Here is a 16,102-nt window from a genome sequence, read left to right as displayed (position 1 = left end):
GTCCCGATTTGCTCATATTATGGGGCTCTGTTCATCGCATCAGTTCTCCTTGCATACTGCTTCGTTTCATGCGTGTGATATATCAAATGTTCATCAGGAGATGCTCCCCATTTTGTTCCATTGTGCCATGTTTGTTTGAGTTCATCTTGATGCCTAAATAGTCGTTGCAAGAGTGCTATATGATGTTTACTGCTGTTACTTATCAGAACTTGATGTTTTGTCATTTTTGCTGCATTTGATGTGTGCATCTTTTGGGCATGAGCTCTACATGTGTTTTGATCTATGCCATGCCATCTTTACACAGGTGTTTGCGATGTATTTTTGTGATCTATGTGGTGACTAGCACAAGCATGCAAACTAGGCTTCGTGATGTTTCTGGTTTCAGGGACTTAGGATTTTGCTAAGTCCTTTACCTGTTGTTATTTTTATGCCTTGTAAACATGATGCTACAGTGAGATCCCTGCTTATTTTGAGATACTTCATTAAGGATGTTTTGGACATATAGTTGTGCTATATCCATCCATTCCCCTGTTTGCAATTATGGAGTGCCCTAGCATCTCTTAATCTTGCTCTACTTTTGCTATAAAATGTTCCTGGCCGAATGTTAACATGCTATTCAATTTTGCCAAGGTTGTTGTAGTTGATCCATACATGCTATGAACTTGCTCTTGCCATGGATAGCTTAAAGGACATGTCTTCTTGCTGTTGGTAAGCTTGTTTTGTCATGCTTTGCCTTGTGATGAGTGAATCGAGCTCACAAAGATGCCTTCATAATTCTGTTAATGCCATGCTCTGTTTTCTGCCAAGTCTGAATCTGTTAACGAAACCTGCTACGTTTACATGGGTGCCATCATATCTTCTGTGCCTTTTTGGCTCATGACCAGTAAGTGACTTTTGTTCTATGCATTTATTAGATTTCTGCCATGCCTTGTTTTGCTATGATATGTTCCTGTAGCATGTTGTTTTCTTCCTCTAAACATGGCTTCCTGATGTTATTTCTGGCATGTTAGTATTTTCACCAAGTCTGTGAAGCTGATATCTTTTGCACTTTTGCCATGCTTGTTTGAACCTGTTATTGTGTGATCTAGCCGTAGCTCAGTGTTCATTGTTTGTCAAGCATCTCTTGTAGATCACTTCCATATGCTTTTTTGCTATGTTGGGGTGCTGTAGCATAGTTACTTGATGTATTCTAAGTGCTATCATGCTGTTAATCGCAGAATTGTGTCATTCTTGTTTTGCTTGCCATTTGCAAACCGTGCATCCGTTTCCGGTGATCTTTATATCGATTTAGACCGAAATCATCTCATGTTTCCAGGGGCATACTTGGTTTGCCAAGTTGATGCCTTGTTCATCTTTTCCCTTCCGGAGCACGCATATTGCATTGCATATCACATCTCGCATAGCATGCCATGTATTGGATCATGTTGCTTGTGCATTTCCCGTGGTTGATTGTGGTTCCTTTGCTTGTGTTCTTGCTTTGGGTAGAGCCGGGAGACGAGTTTGTGAACGAGGAACCTGTTGAGAACGCTTACGAGGATCAAGGTTTCGACAACTCTGAGAACCTTGCAGGCAAGATGACCATACCCTCGAAATCACTTCTATCTTTGCTTTGCTAGTTGTTCGCTCTATCGCTTTGTTGCGCTACCTACCACTTGCTATATCATGCCTCCCATATTGCCATGTCAAGCCTCTAACCATCCTTTCCTAGCAAACCGTTGTTTGGCTAAGTTACCGCTTGTGCTCAGCCCTTCTTATAGCGTTGCTAGTTGCAGGTGAAGTTGAAGTTGGTTCCATGTTGGAACATGGATATTTTGGCATATCACAATATCTCTTATTTAATTAATGCATATATATATTTGGTAAATGGTGGAAGGCTCGGCCTTATGCCTGGTGTTTTGTTCCACTCTTGCCACCCTAGTTTCCGTCATACCGGTGTTTTGTTGTTTTCGTCATACCGGTGTTATGTTCCTTGATTTTGCGTTCCTTACGCGGTTGGGTGATTTATGGGACCCCCTTGAAAGTTCCCCTTTAATAAAAGTCCTCCAGCAAGGCCCAACCTTGGTTTTACATTTGCCTACCTAAGCCTTTTTCCCTTGGTTTTTCGCGTGCCCGAGGGTCATCTTTATTTAAACCCCCAGGCCAGTGCTCCTTCGAGTGCTGGTCCAAACTGGGCGATGTCCGGCGCCCCCTGTGCAACCAGGGTCTATGCCAACCCGACGTATGGCCATCCGGTGTGCCCTGAGAACGAGATATGTGCAGCTCCTATCGGGATTTGTCGGCACATTCGGGCGGCTTTGCTGGTCTTGTTTTACCATTGTCGAAATGTCTTGTAAACCGGGATTCCGAGACTGATCGGGTCTTCCCGGGAGAAGAAATATCCTTCTTTGACCGTGAGAGCTTATAATGGGCTAAGTTGGGACACCCCTGCAGGGTATTATCTTTCGAAAGCCGTGCCCGCGGTTATGTGGCAGATGGGAATTTGTTAATGTACCCCCTCCTTTCCTATAAGCTTAAATAGTCTTGATCTCACGGGTGTGAGATTGTTGAGTCCTCGTGACTCACAGATTCTACCAAAACAGTTGCAGGTGCCGACGATACCAGTGCAGGCGACGCAACCGAGCTCAAGTGGGAGTTCGACGAGGAACGTGGTCGTTACCAAAACAGTTGCAGGTGCCGACGATATTAGTAGTGGAGCCCAGTTGGGACGATCGGGGATCTAGCATTTGGGGTTATCTTCTTTTCATTTGGATTTGACCGCAGTCGGTCTATGTGTGGATTTTGGATGATGTATGAATTAATTTATGTTTTGCGTGAAGTGGCGATTGTAAGCCAACTCTCTTTATCCCATTCTTGTTCATTACATGGGATTGTGTGAAGATGACCCTTCTTGCGACAATACCTACAATGCGGTTATGCCTCTAAGTCGTGCCTCGACACGTGGGAGATATAACCGCATCGTGGGCGTTACAGATGGCATGCCAGAGATCTCTCCCCCATCACGAAGCGAGCTTCTCCATGGCTTCACCGACGACGACGACGCCGATGAGCCCCCGATCGTGGAATCTCTGTGCTCCACTGGGGTCCTCACGAGGTCAGGGGCCACTCCTCGTGCCGGGAGAAGGTCGAGCCAGGCGACACCAAAGAAGAGTGGTGCCCAGCTCGCTGCCGGAGCGGACGCGGTCCTGTAGGCCGTGGCCCCTTCGGCGATTCCTCCGCCTTGCCAGGCGGTAGCACCGCCCCAAGGCCGGCTGAAGAGCACCCCGCCAAATCCCCCATCCCGACCAAGCCATGCCAAGGAAAAGTGCGGGTGTCCCTACCCCAACCAAGAAGGAGTAGAAGAGGGTGTATATCCACCCATACGAGTAAACATCTTACCTTTTTTCGCTTATCGCTAATACGTCCATTTTGCATCATGTTTTCTTACTGTTACTTATAATGTTTTTATCCAAAATAATGCTTTTTGGAGTAATTCTAATGCCTTTTCTCACATAATTTACAAGGTACACACAAAGAGGGAGAATTCCAATAGCGGAAAATCTGGACCTGAAAAAGCTACGTCAGGCTACCTATTCTGCACAATTCTAAATGAGCTAAAACTTGACGGGAACTTTCGATGGAATATTTAAGAAATATGGGAGCCAATAACTACCAGAGGAGGGCCACCAGGTGGGCACATCCCACCTGGGCGCGCCAGGGCCCCCTGGCGCACCCCGGTCGGTTGTGGCCTCCATGACCCACCTCAGGTGCCCATCTTCATGTATATAAGTCATTTTGACCTAGAAAAAAATAAGGAAAAGGCTTTTGGGATGGAGCGCCATCGTCTCGAGGTGGAACTTGGGCAGGAGCACTTTTGCCCTCTGGCGGAGCAATTCTACGAGGGGAACTTCCCTCCTGGAGGGGGAAATCATCGTCATCATCATCACCAACAACTCTCCCATCTTTGAGAGGGCAATCTCCATCAACATCTTCAACAACACCGTCTCATGTCAAACCCTACATATCATTGATAGAAAAGGAGCTGAGAACCTAGTACCTGATAACTTGTCTAGGCTTGAAAATGTGCTTGATGACCCACTACCTATTGATGATAGTTTTCCTGATGAGAAGTTAGCTGCAATAAATGTTTTTCATAGTACTCCTTGGTATGCTAACCATGCGAAGTACAATGTTGCTAAATGTTTTCCACCTAGCTTTACGTACAACAAAAGAAAAAAATCTTTTGGGATGACCCACATCTTTATAAAGAAGGAGTAGATGGTATTATTAGACGTTGTGTACCTGAGCATGAACAGGGACAAATCCTATGGAAATTTCACTCCGAGGCTTATGGAGGGCATCATGCTGGAGATAGAACTGCTCACAAGGTATTGCACTCTGGATTTTATTGCCCTACTCTCTTCAAGGATGCCCGTATGTATGTCTCACCTTGCGATGAATGTCAAAGAATAGTGTTGAGTATATAACCATTGGAATCACCCGCCCAGGAGGGGCCGGGTTATGGCATAATGGTCATCAAGCGAAGCCCAGTACCAAGCTTGAAGACAGCGGGTTAATAATGGGCTTAAGACCCGGAGATGGCTTAAGGCCCGTAGTGATAAACCGCCGTATGGCAAGACTTGTAGTGTAAGGCAAGAATAGTTAAGAGTCCGAGCCGGACATTGTTATGAGCCGGCCGGGGCTCTGAGAGCCGCTGGGCGTCAACCTCTCTATATAAAGGGACGACCCGGCGGCGGTTTGGGGACAAGAAAGACAAGATCGATAACCAGGTAGGGCGGTTTAGCTCCTGGTCATCGAAACCCTAATCAATACCACCTCAACTGGACGTAGGCTTTTACCTTCACCGTAAGGGGCCGAACCAGTATAACCCTCGTGTTCCTTGTCCCGTTTAACCCCTTTAAGCTTCCTAGCTGCGATGGCTCCACGACTAAGTCCCTGCACGAGGACATCTGCCATGACAATTGCACGACAGTTGGCGCCCACCATGGGGCCAGCGCACGGTGGATTTGAGTTCTTGAAGGGAAGCTTCGAAGGGCTCAAGGGATACGCTGTGGGCCGGATGACCAAGAGTCATCGCGGCAAGCTCTACATCGACGATGCAAACTGGGGCCCCAACGCCGGCTCAATTGAGTACGGGTACCGGGTCCCCTTCGGAGGAATTCATGTCTTCATTGGCAAGATTGGTGAGCCGGGCCCTGAGCCGGATCTCTGCGCCGATCTCATCGAGACGGCTCAGCGTGCACGACCCGCCCGGGCTCTACCTGCCTTGAAGCATGCTTTTGTAGGATGTGTCCATGGAGGACTCTCTGAAGGATCTGGATCTGGTGATGAGACGGCCGCAGGCTTTGACGGCGAGTCATCTACGGATGAGTCAAACTCGTTGTATCAACTTCAAGATGGCAGGCTCAGGGGTTGTTCCAATGGCGACAGCATTCCGGACCCCTTTGAACTGCCGAGCCGGGTTGGAATCTTCATAGCCGGCGCGCAACCTATTCAAAACCCTGCCTCCGGGCCAGGAAGCCCGGTGCCTTCGCCGGCTCAGGTGCTGATGGATCTCACAGACAAGATGACGGTCCTGTTGACCGCTACGGTGGCTCCGGCGGATCAAGTTCAGCATGACGCGGAGGTGGCACAGTTAAAGTTGGATCTAGCAAAGGCCAAGGAGGATCTGGCGGCGGAGGGGATCAGGATGGCTGCAGAGAGGGCGGCTCTCGACGCCCAGACTCAGCTGATTCAGGCACAGTCCTTCCAGCTCACGATGGATCAAAACGCATCCAATGAGGTCATGAGAAGGAGGCATCAGAAGGCCCAATCCCGACTCCCTCCGGTTTACGATCCTCGAAATCTCTTCAACACGCCGGGTGCAGGGTCTAGTAACCCGCCAGAGATCATGGTGCCCGGGGCTGGGACACCAATTCAGCCCCAAGTAATGGGACCTCCCCGGGTGAGCCCTGCCCCGCCGCAGTACGTGCCAATACCACCGGGTCATTATGCCAACCCGTTGGAAAACCTGGTCACCGCGGCAGCGCGGCTGGCGGCTCTCCCAATTGATGGTGACTCTCCAACGGCGGTTGAAACCCGCCGGGTCAGAGAACTCCTTCAGACGGCTCGGGCGCAGTAAGAGGCGTATTCTTATAGCCGGGACAGGATTCATTCAACCCCTCATCCAGGCCGGAGCCCGAGTTATAGCAGACACATGGTCTCAGCGACCGGCTCAAGTAATGTCCGACGCCATGACTTGCCACCTGGCCACGGCCCGGCTCATAACGGAGCCTTTCACGCAGCAGACCAAGACAGGGCACGGCAAGAGGCGGAGCGGGTGCCTCAGTTGACGGCTTACCAGCCTCCCCCGGCTTATCCGACGGCTTCCATCGACGTGGGTATCCCTACGAGGACTGGAGGTGTCCCTTGTCTAGTGCCGGCTCTCCGCAATGAACGTCTGCCCAAGGATTTCAAAGGGCCTAGGAAGGTGCCTAATTACACGGCTGATTTACAACCCGGAGCCTGGATCGAGAGTTACGAGATGGCCATGGAATTGCTGGAGGTCAGCGAAGCGGCGATGGCCATGTACTTCACCATGATGTTAGATGGGACTGCCCGCACTTGGTTGAAAGGGCTGCCACCAAATTCTATCGGGTCTTGGGCTGAGCTGAAAGCCCGGTTCATCCAAAACATCAAAGATACCTGTAGGCAGTCTATGTCAATTGTGGATTTGACTAACTGTAAACAGCAGGAGGGTGAGTCTACGACACATTGGTTTCGCCGGGTCAAAGGGATAATACATTCATCTGATAAGATGGATGCCGACTCTGCGGTCTTAATGTTGGAGCAGAATTGTCGTTTCCTGCCCCTGAAGATGAAACTCGGGCGGCTCAAGCGCGATTGCAATGATATGGGTACGCTGATGGCGGCTCTCGTCAAGTACGCCGACTCTGATAGTACCAAGGACCCCGCGTCAGATGATGAAAGCACAGGGAAGGGAAAGAAGAACAGCAATGGCAAGGGTCCTCAGCATAACCCGGCGAACCAAGGAGGTAACAAGCGTAAGGCTGATGGCAGCATGGAGTTTGTGGCCAATGCCAGCTCACAGGGTAACAACCAGTGACGTAAGGGGAGGCCACCTCCCCGAGCCGTCGTTTCAGGCCCAACGCTTGAGCAGTTGTTGAATGAGCCTTGTCCAAGGCATGGCTCTAGGGAGAAGCCAGCTACTCATCTATGGAAAGATTGCACAATCATGAAGGACTTTAAGAATTCCAATACCTATAATGGCAACAATGGCTCGGGCGACGGCTCAGGCGCCGGCGACTTTCATGGCCCGAGCGGCGGCTTAAATTCCAATCCTCAGAATGTTCAAGGGGGCTTTAATCAGCAGTCCGGCCAGGGTCATCAACAGCAACAGGGGGGATACCAGACCAATCCAAAGCAGCTCAATGGTGGGCAGTATCATGTGTTTACCACCAGTCTGTGTAAGCGAGATCAGAAGCTTCATAAGAGGGTTGTGAATGTTGTTGAGCCGGTTCCATGCTATTTAAGATGGTCTGAGCAGCCTATTGTGTGGAGTCGGGAGGATCACCCTCCCCGGGTTGATAATCCGGGTCACCTGGCCCTGGTGGTGGCTCCTCAGGTGGGAGGATATAAGTACACTAAGGTGCTCATGGATGGAGGCAGTAGCATCAACATCCTCTATTATGAGACCTTCCGTCGTATGGGGTTGATTGATAAGAACCTCAGCCAGTCCAATACTGTTTTCCATGGGGTGGTGCCTGGTAAGTCGGCTTATCCAGTTGGTAAGATCGAACTGGAAGTGGCCTTTGGAGATGAGTACAACTACAGCGTGGAAAAATTGACCTTTGAGGTGGTCAAGATAAGAAGTCCGTATCATGCCATATTTGGGCGGCCGGCTTACGCCAAGTTCATCGCACGGCCATGTTACGTATACTTACAGCTCAAGATGCCGGGTCACAATGGGACCATTACGCTTCATGGCAGCCGAAAGATAGCCTTGGAGTGTGGGGAAGGTGACGCGGCTTATGCAGAATCTGTTTGTGCAACAGAGGAGCTGAAGTTTTACAAGGACAATGTTGACCCGACAGATATGACATCTCTGAAAAAGCCGACCACAGAGCATGAGCCGGCGATGAAATTTAAGTCAGCTGATGAGACTAAACTTGTTGATTTCGTTCCAGGTGACTCATCTCAGCAGTTTAGCATCAGTGCCATCTGGATCCAAAATAGGAAAGCGTGCTCATCGAGTTCATCCGTGAGAATAGGGACATTTTTGCATGGAAACCTTTTGACATGCCAGGTGTACCTAGAGAACTCGGTTAGCACACTCTCAATATTGATCCGAAATTTAAGCCGGTCAGGCAATTCCTTCGGCGGTTTAATGAGGAGAGGCGGAAAGCCATTGGTGAGGAGGTGGCCCGGCTCTTGGCGGCTGGTTTTATTGTCAAAGTCTTTCATCCAGAATGGTTAGCTAACCCGGTGCTCGTGCTCAAGAAGAATGGCACCTGGCGGATGTGTGTGGACTACACGGACTTAAACAAAGTGTGTCCGGCTGATCCTTTTGCTCTCCCCCGTATTGATCAAATCATTGATGCTACGGCAGGTTGTGAGCGCTTAAGTTTCTTGGATGCTTATTCTGGATACCATCAGATTAAAATGGCAGTTAAGGACCAGGAGAAGACAGCGTTCATCACTCCCTTTGGAGCCTTCTATTATGTGTCTATGCCTTTTGGACCCAAGAGTGCACAGGCGACTTACCAGCGTTGTGTGCAGAATTGTCTTCATAACCAGATTGGGCGCAATGTTCATGCCTATGTGGATGATATCGTGGTTAAATCTAGGGAGAAGGAGACCCTGGTCGATGACCTTAGAGAAACCTTTGATAATCTCCGGGTTTACAAGATGATGCTTAACCCGGCCAAGTGTGTTTTTGGTGTTCCTGCAGGCAAGCTCTTGGGTTTCCTGGTTTCTAATAGAGGCATTGAAGCTAACCCGGAAAAAATCAAGGCAATCACCTCTCTGGCTAAGCCGGCGTGTATAAACGACGTCCAGCGTCTAGCAGGCCGCATTGCTGCTTTGAGCCGGTTTATAAGCCGTTTGCGTGAAAAGACCATGCCCCTATACCAGTTGATGAAGAAAACTGACGACTTTATCTGGAATGATGCTGCTAATGCTGCTTTTGAGGATTTGAAGAGGCAGCTGGCTGAGCCCCCAGTCCTTCCTGCTCTGGTTGACAAGGAGCCCTTATTACTGTATGTAGCTGCTAACACACGAGCCGTCAGTGTGGCTGTGGTGGTGGAGCGCAAGGAAGAGGGTAAGGAGTACCCGGTTCAGCGGCCGGTTTACTACGTCAGTGAAGTGCTCATTGAGTCCAAACAGCGGTATCCACATTGGCAGAAGCTTGTTTATGGTGTGTTCATGGCAAGCCAGAAACTTAAGCATTATTTCCAGGGTCACCCTATCACTGTGGTCAGTTCTGCTCCCCTTGGAGATATCATCCAAAACAGAGAAGCCACAGGAAGAGTGGCTAAGTGGGCTATAGAGCTCGGGCCTCATGGTCTGAAATACGTACCGTGCACTGCTGTTAAATCTCAAGCTTTGGTGGATTTCATCAACGATTGGACAGAGCTACAGGTGCCCGAAGAAAAGCCGGATAATACATATTGGACTATTCACTTCGATGGGTCTAGGCAATTGGAGGGCTCGGGGGCTGGAGTTGTATTGGCTTCCCCTGAAGGTGACAAGTTTTGTTATGTGCTACGGTTGATGTTTCCCTGCACTAACAATGCGGCTGAGTATGAGGCCTTGCTCCACGGTCTTCGGATGGCTAAGGAGATGAGCTTGAGCCGGGTAAGGTGCTTCGGCGACTCAGATTTAGTGGCTCAACAAGTATCAGGCAAGTGGGATTCCAAGGACCCTCTCATGGCGGCTTATCGCCGTGAAGTGGATGCCATTACTGGATATTTTCAGGGTTACCAGGTAGAGCACATCGATCGCAGGAAGAACGAGGCGGCTGATGCATTAAGCCGGCTGGGCTCTCACCGAAAGCCGGTGCCGCCTAATACTTTCTTGGACATCTTGCATAACCCTTCTGTTAAGTTGCCTACAGAGGAAGACTTGGCTGTCCCTGACCCGGAGGCACAGTTGGTGGCGGCTCTTCACATCACCCCAGACTGGACAGTACCATACTTGGCTTACATGACCCGGGGAGAGTTGCCTGAGGATGAAACTTTGGCCAGAAAAATAACCCGGCGTTCTATGTCAATGATAATTATCAATGGTGAGCTACATCGCCGCAGTGTTACTGGAACTTTCCAGCGTTGTGTTTCCTCTGAGGAAGGCCAAGATATTTTGCGTGAGATTCACGAGGGGGATTGTGGCCATCATGCCGGCTCAAAATCTCTTGTGGCCAAGGCTTTTCGTCATGGTTTTTATTGGCTGACGGCTCATGCTGATGCGGAGGACTTGGTCAGTAAATGTGACGGTTGTCAGAGGTTCTCGCGACGAGCTCATGTGCCGGCTCAAGAGTTGAGGATGATACCAATCACTTGGCCATTTTCGGTCTGGGGGCTTGACATGGTTGGGCCTTTTAAAAGGTCCAAGGATAAGAAGACCCACCTCTTGGTGGCAGTTGACAAATTCACAAAGTGGGTTGAAGCAGAGCCAGTTAGTAAGTGTGACGCAGCCACGGCGGTTCAGTTCATGAAAAGGGTGATATTTCTCTTTGGCTTTCCACACAGCATTATAACTGACAATGGTACCAACCTGTCTAAGGGCGCCATGGAGGAGTTTTGTCAATGAGAGCATATTCGACTTGATGTTTCATCAGTGGCTCACCCTCAATCCAATGGTCAAGCTGAGAGAGCTAATCAAGAGATCTTGAAGGGCATCAAGCCCCGGGTTTTGGTCCCTTTGCAACGGACGCCGGGTTGTTGGGTGGAGGAGTTACCCTCCGTGTTATGGAGCATCAATACTACTCCTAACAGGTCTACGGGTTACACGCCGTTCTTCATGGTTGATGGAGCGGAAGCATTCCTCCCTAGCGACATCCGTCATGACTCACCTCGAGTGGCGGCTTATGTTGAGGCGGATAATGAGCGGGCGCGCCAAGATGCTCTTGACTTGTTGGACGAACAGCGTGATGTGGCAGCAGCTCGCTCGGCGATTTACCAACAAGACTTGCGCCATTATCACAGCTGCCGGGTTAAGTCCCGGGTCTTCCAGGAAGGTGACCTGGTGCTCCGGCTCATCCAAGATCAAACAGATGCACACAGTTATCCCCACCTTGGGAAGGGCCCTTTGTGGTCAGTAAGAACTTGCAAAACGGGTCATACTACCTTATCGACGTTCGGGAGCACAAAGATTCACGCAAGTCGGAGGAAGAGACCCGTCGGCCGTGGAACATAGCTCAGCTTCGGCCTTATTACACTTGAGCTACCGGCTCTCGTAATGTACATATTTATATAGCCATGTATATATTATGATAAATAATAAAGTAGGACCTCTGTCCTTTTCTCCTCCAAAGGGAAACGTGTTATTTCCATTACAACATCACATGGTCACTTGGAGGTGGAGCCGGCTTATGATCGTATTCGAATCTAGCCATAACAATATGATCACCTGGGGGCTTCCTGTTCAAACATAGGTCGTATTCGAACCAAAGAGAACATAGCTGTCGATACCCACTTGATTGGCAAAGTGCCGAGCTCATTGGGGAGTTTTCTTTGATTATATTTGAATCATAGCTCAACCCCCCTTGGGAACCGACGTGGGTCGTATTCGAATCAGCGTCGTTAAGCAACTTTTAAGATCACTTGGGGGCTTCCTGTTCAAACATGGGTCGTATTCGAACCAAAGAGAACATAGCTGTCGGTACCCTCTGGATCGGCATCGCCAAAGCCACTGGGGGCTATATGATCGCATTCGAATCTTAGCTTAACCCGTTTGGGACGGTTCTCTGGTTGTATTCGAACCGGAAGCCCCTACGTTTTTGATCTTCTGACTTACAACAAGTTCTATTGATCACATCAACAGTGTGCAAGGGCGGTTTTTACTTTGCCGACTTAATTTTGATTCACAACGTTGATAACACATAGTAAGTATTCTTGATACTGGTAAACCGGGATTGAGATCTTATTATTCAGGTTACATAAACCGGAAGTATACTTGAAGGCTTGTAAGTATACTATTATGGTTACATCAAAGATATAATTGAGGGCCAGTCTTTGGTGACTTTGGTTCATATTCCGGGTTATATATATAAGGTCTATGATTCTCAATGTGGTAAGCCGCCTAGAGACTTGTGACTTGTTCTCTATGCAGGATGGTTAAAGACAGCTATTCGAGCTTAAGGAGAATAACTGATCAATTATAACCCGGAGGGATAAGAAGAAGCAGCTTCAATGGAGTTAAGCATTCAACACGTGCATAAAATTAAGTGTTTGTCCTACTCTATTACAAGACTCCCCGAGTCCAAAAGGTGAGGCATTGTTTTAAGGTGCAACCATGAGTCGCCTAAAAATCAAGGTGCTTGTGGAGTTGAAGCTTCCGGCTCATCCCTCTTCGCTCCTCCGGCTGATTCCATGACCTGGAAGGTTGATGATTTCCATTCAATGCCGCTCAAGGCTTCAAATTGAGCCTCGTCATCAATTAACCCGGCCGGGTCAACTTCTGGGGCAAAGGTGTGCTTACGCGTCGGAGGGATCAAGCTGATGGCTTCATAACGTGGAGTGGGGATCCTCTGATTTTCCGCGTCGTAGCCCGGCTGATACTTGGTAAGGTCGGTCTCATTCCCAATCAGGGTGGCCACCGGGCGCACGATCTTCACACAGGCTGCAAAGTCTTTTTGGTCGAAGGGGGTGCCGTCTTCCTTCAGGCTGGGGTATCCAAGCGCGATGTCGGCCGGGTCTAGCTCCGGAAGAGAAGCCTTGGCCCGGCTCAAAGCGGCTATCGCTCCGGCTCTTGCAGAGGCCCGTCTTAGCTCTTGGAAGCGCCGAGGAAGAACGGCAAGCCGCCTGAGTACGTCCGCCAGGTGAGTCGGAACCTCGTTGGATAGGGCCACAACGGCTAACGCACGCTGTGACCCGGTGTAGAGTTGTTCCACCAAAGTGTACACGGCCTTCAACTTCGTCAGAACATTCTGGTTAAGGTTGGAGCTTCTGGGACCTGTTTAATCAAGGTTAGGTAAGCCGGAGACAGTAGGGGGACTTATGAGACATAAAGAATGAAAACTTGGTAAAAGCTTGCAGAATGGATTACCGAAGATGGCGGAGACCATCTGTGACATGTGGCGCTTTAAGCCGGAGAGTTCGGCGGTTCTCTCAGTTAGAGCAGCCTCTGCTTTTTCGGCCCGGCTCAGCAAGGCGGCTCTCTCTTCAGCCCAAGTCTTCCTCTCTGTCTCAAACTTATTCTTCAGCTTTTCTTGTGTAGCAACACTAAACTCAAATTTGGCGTTGGCCTTCCGGGTCTCAGTTTCCTGAGTCTTCAGGCGGTTCTTTAGCTCAGAGATTTCAGCTTCAAATTTTTTGCAGGCAGCCTGTACAAATTCCGGGTTACAGTTTGAGTAATTATTATGAAACATTAAAGTCCCAACCACCTTGCAAGCAAAGACACTTGGCACTTGGGGGCTAATGTATGCTGAAAGATTCTGTTTCTAATTGCTGGTAATGAAGGTAAGCCGGAAGTTAAGTCTACAACATATTCTATCATAAGTAATAGACTTGGGGGCTAGTATGGTAAGGATGACCATGGAGTAAGCAAGAGAGTTGTACCTCAGATTTCTGCTGTATCTGCTTCACCATGTCAATCTCTAAGTCCCGGCTGTTGTGCACTTGACCAATATAACTTGAAACAATGTCTCCAATGCTCAAATTCGCATAGTCAGTGATCTCCAGCCTGGCCCTGCGGCGCTCTAGCAGCTCTTCCTTGGCAGAGCATTTGGCCAGCGCAGTGGGTCTCCCCGGCTCGACAAATTCTGTCCGGGTGATTACAACGTCCGGGTCATCGGCCGGCTGAGCTGGGATGGAGATCTCCGGGTTAGTTGAAGTCTCTATGACTGGCTCGCCAGTTGGAGCAGTGGCTTCAGGAGCTGAGGCAGGTGGCGTTTATTGGGCTGAAGCTTCCGGTTCAGTCAGGACCGGTTGTTCGACCGGTTTATTCTTCTTCGCCCTCTTACTGAGCTTTTCTTGAGCACTGAAAGGACAAAAGGTTAGTACAAAAGCATGAGTAAAGATAAGCACAACATAAGATGATCATCATTACCCGGGTGCAGTCTTGAAAGCCGGCAGGTTCGATTGCATAGAATCACCAGAGGAAGGTGAAGTTTCCTGATAATTTGAATCAGAAGAATTGAGCGGTTGACGAGTAACGCCCGCCAAAGGATGAAAAGGATATATGTTGGAGATAACCTCGGTCCGGCGCTTCCTTGATGCCTCAGGTAAGCCGGAGGAGAGGTCTGCGTCCTTGTTGGTCCGGGTGTGCCGCCGGCTCTCATGAATCTGTCGCTTCAAAAGAAATTGAGGATCTTGATAAGCTAAAGGATGTGAAAATCTTACTTTCCGGGTTACTCTTCGGACTTTTAGCCTTGGCAAGGGCTCCGAGTCGGAGGAAAGTGTAGTTACCTCTTCAGTCACTGGGTTACTCGCTCCAGTGTCCTCCTGCTGATAATCAGTATCGATGAGGCGGATAGGAATAAACAAGAAACAAAAGAAGAGCTTAAAGAATCAAGGGTTACCTCTGACTCGGAGCTATCGCTTAGCTGAAGTAGCTCTGAGGCAATAGGCCTGCTTCCCTTCTTGCGAGGAGCGGCTCTCCTGGCGGCTTTCTTAGCCTTCCTGGCTTTTTTAGCCGCCTCATGGTCATATTTGACCTTCCAGAACTTGTCATTAGCGTGAAAAATACAACAAAGGTTTCTTGAAGTTCAGATGAAAACTATTAAAAGGAAAACCAAGGTGTACAGATCAGTGGCTTACCGCCGGAGCCGGGTTAGCTTGGCAGAAGGGGTTTAAGCCGGTCCTCCCACAGTCGGCTAAGCTCTCATTCAGGAGAGACTTGGTCATGTCGTCCACGACATCCTCAGGAAGATCGTTGGGGCTGTGCCGCAGAGGGTCATCCTTTCGGCCCGTGTAGTCACACATTAAGCCGGGGTGGCGGCTCAAGGGAATCACCCGCCAAGAGATCCAGACCCGGACCAGATCAATGTCGTTGAGGCCATTTCTCAGGAGAGCCTTGATCTTATTGATGGTGGGGATCAGAGGTTGACGCTCAGCTTGAGATAATTTATCTGGCAGAGGGTGATTTGGCTCCAGACGCAGGGCACGAAAGCCGGGCAGAGGGCTCTCGTCAGCCGGAGAAGTGTCCTGGCAGTAGAACCACGTCTGGTTCCAGTCCTTTGGATGGCTTGGCAGTTCAACGTAAGGAAAAAGGCAATCTCTCCGTTTTTGAATGGAGATTCCGCCAAGTTCCAAGCTAGGCCCGTTGGCGCACTCATTCTGGCGGTTCAAATAGAACAACTCCCTAAAAAGCAGTAGGCTAGGCTCTTCTCCAAGATAGACTTTGCAGAATACTTGGAAGTTGCAAATATTCAACACGGAATTGGGTCCTATGTCTTGCGGCCGAAGATCAAAGAAGTTCAAAACCTCTCTAAAGAATTTTGAGCCGGGCGGTGCGAACCCCGGCTCATGTGATCAGCAAATATCACCACCTCGCCATCTCTAGGTTGAGGTCTTTCCTCTGACGGGTCAGGAGCACGATAAGACATGACCTCCTTCTTGGGCAGGTCCGTCTTCACGAAATCGGCTAAAGTGTCATCAGTAACATTGGATCTCATCCAGTTGCACGTGATGGGTGCCTTGGGAGCCTTAGGTGGCATTGTGAAAAACGAAAGCCTATGACAAAAGGAAATGTCCGGTTCAATTATAAGCCGGAGGAAATTTATAGTTCAACACTCAAAATGGCGGCTTATGAAGGGGCCTAATGACATATGGCTGGTTGCGTCGGGTTATGTAAGCTGCTGTGGGCGTCGTGAGTAATTCAAGTTGTCTACAGCTTGATAATAAATGAGCCGGAAATTTTATAGCGTGTGGCCTCTTTTAAGCCGGAA

Source organism: Triticum aestivum, chromosome 4D (genome assembly GCF_018294505.1).
Source record: "Triticum aestivum cultivar Chinese Spring chromosome 4D, IWGSC CS RefSeq v2.1, whole genome shotgun sequence".
Classification (NCBI taxonomy): domain Eukaryota; kingdom Viridiplantae; phylum Streptophyta; class Magnoliopsida; order Poales; family Poaceae; genus Triticum; species Triticum aestivum.
Note: the sequence above shows the minus strand (reverse complement) of the source record.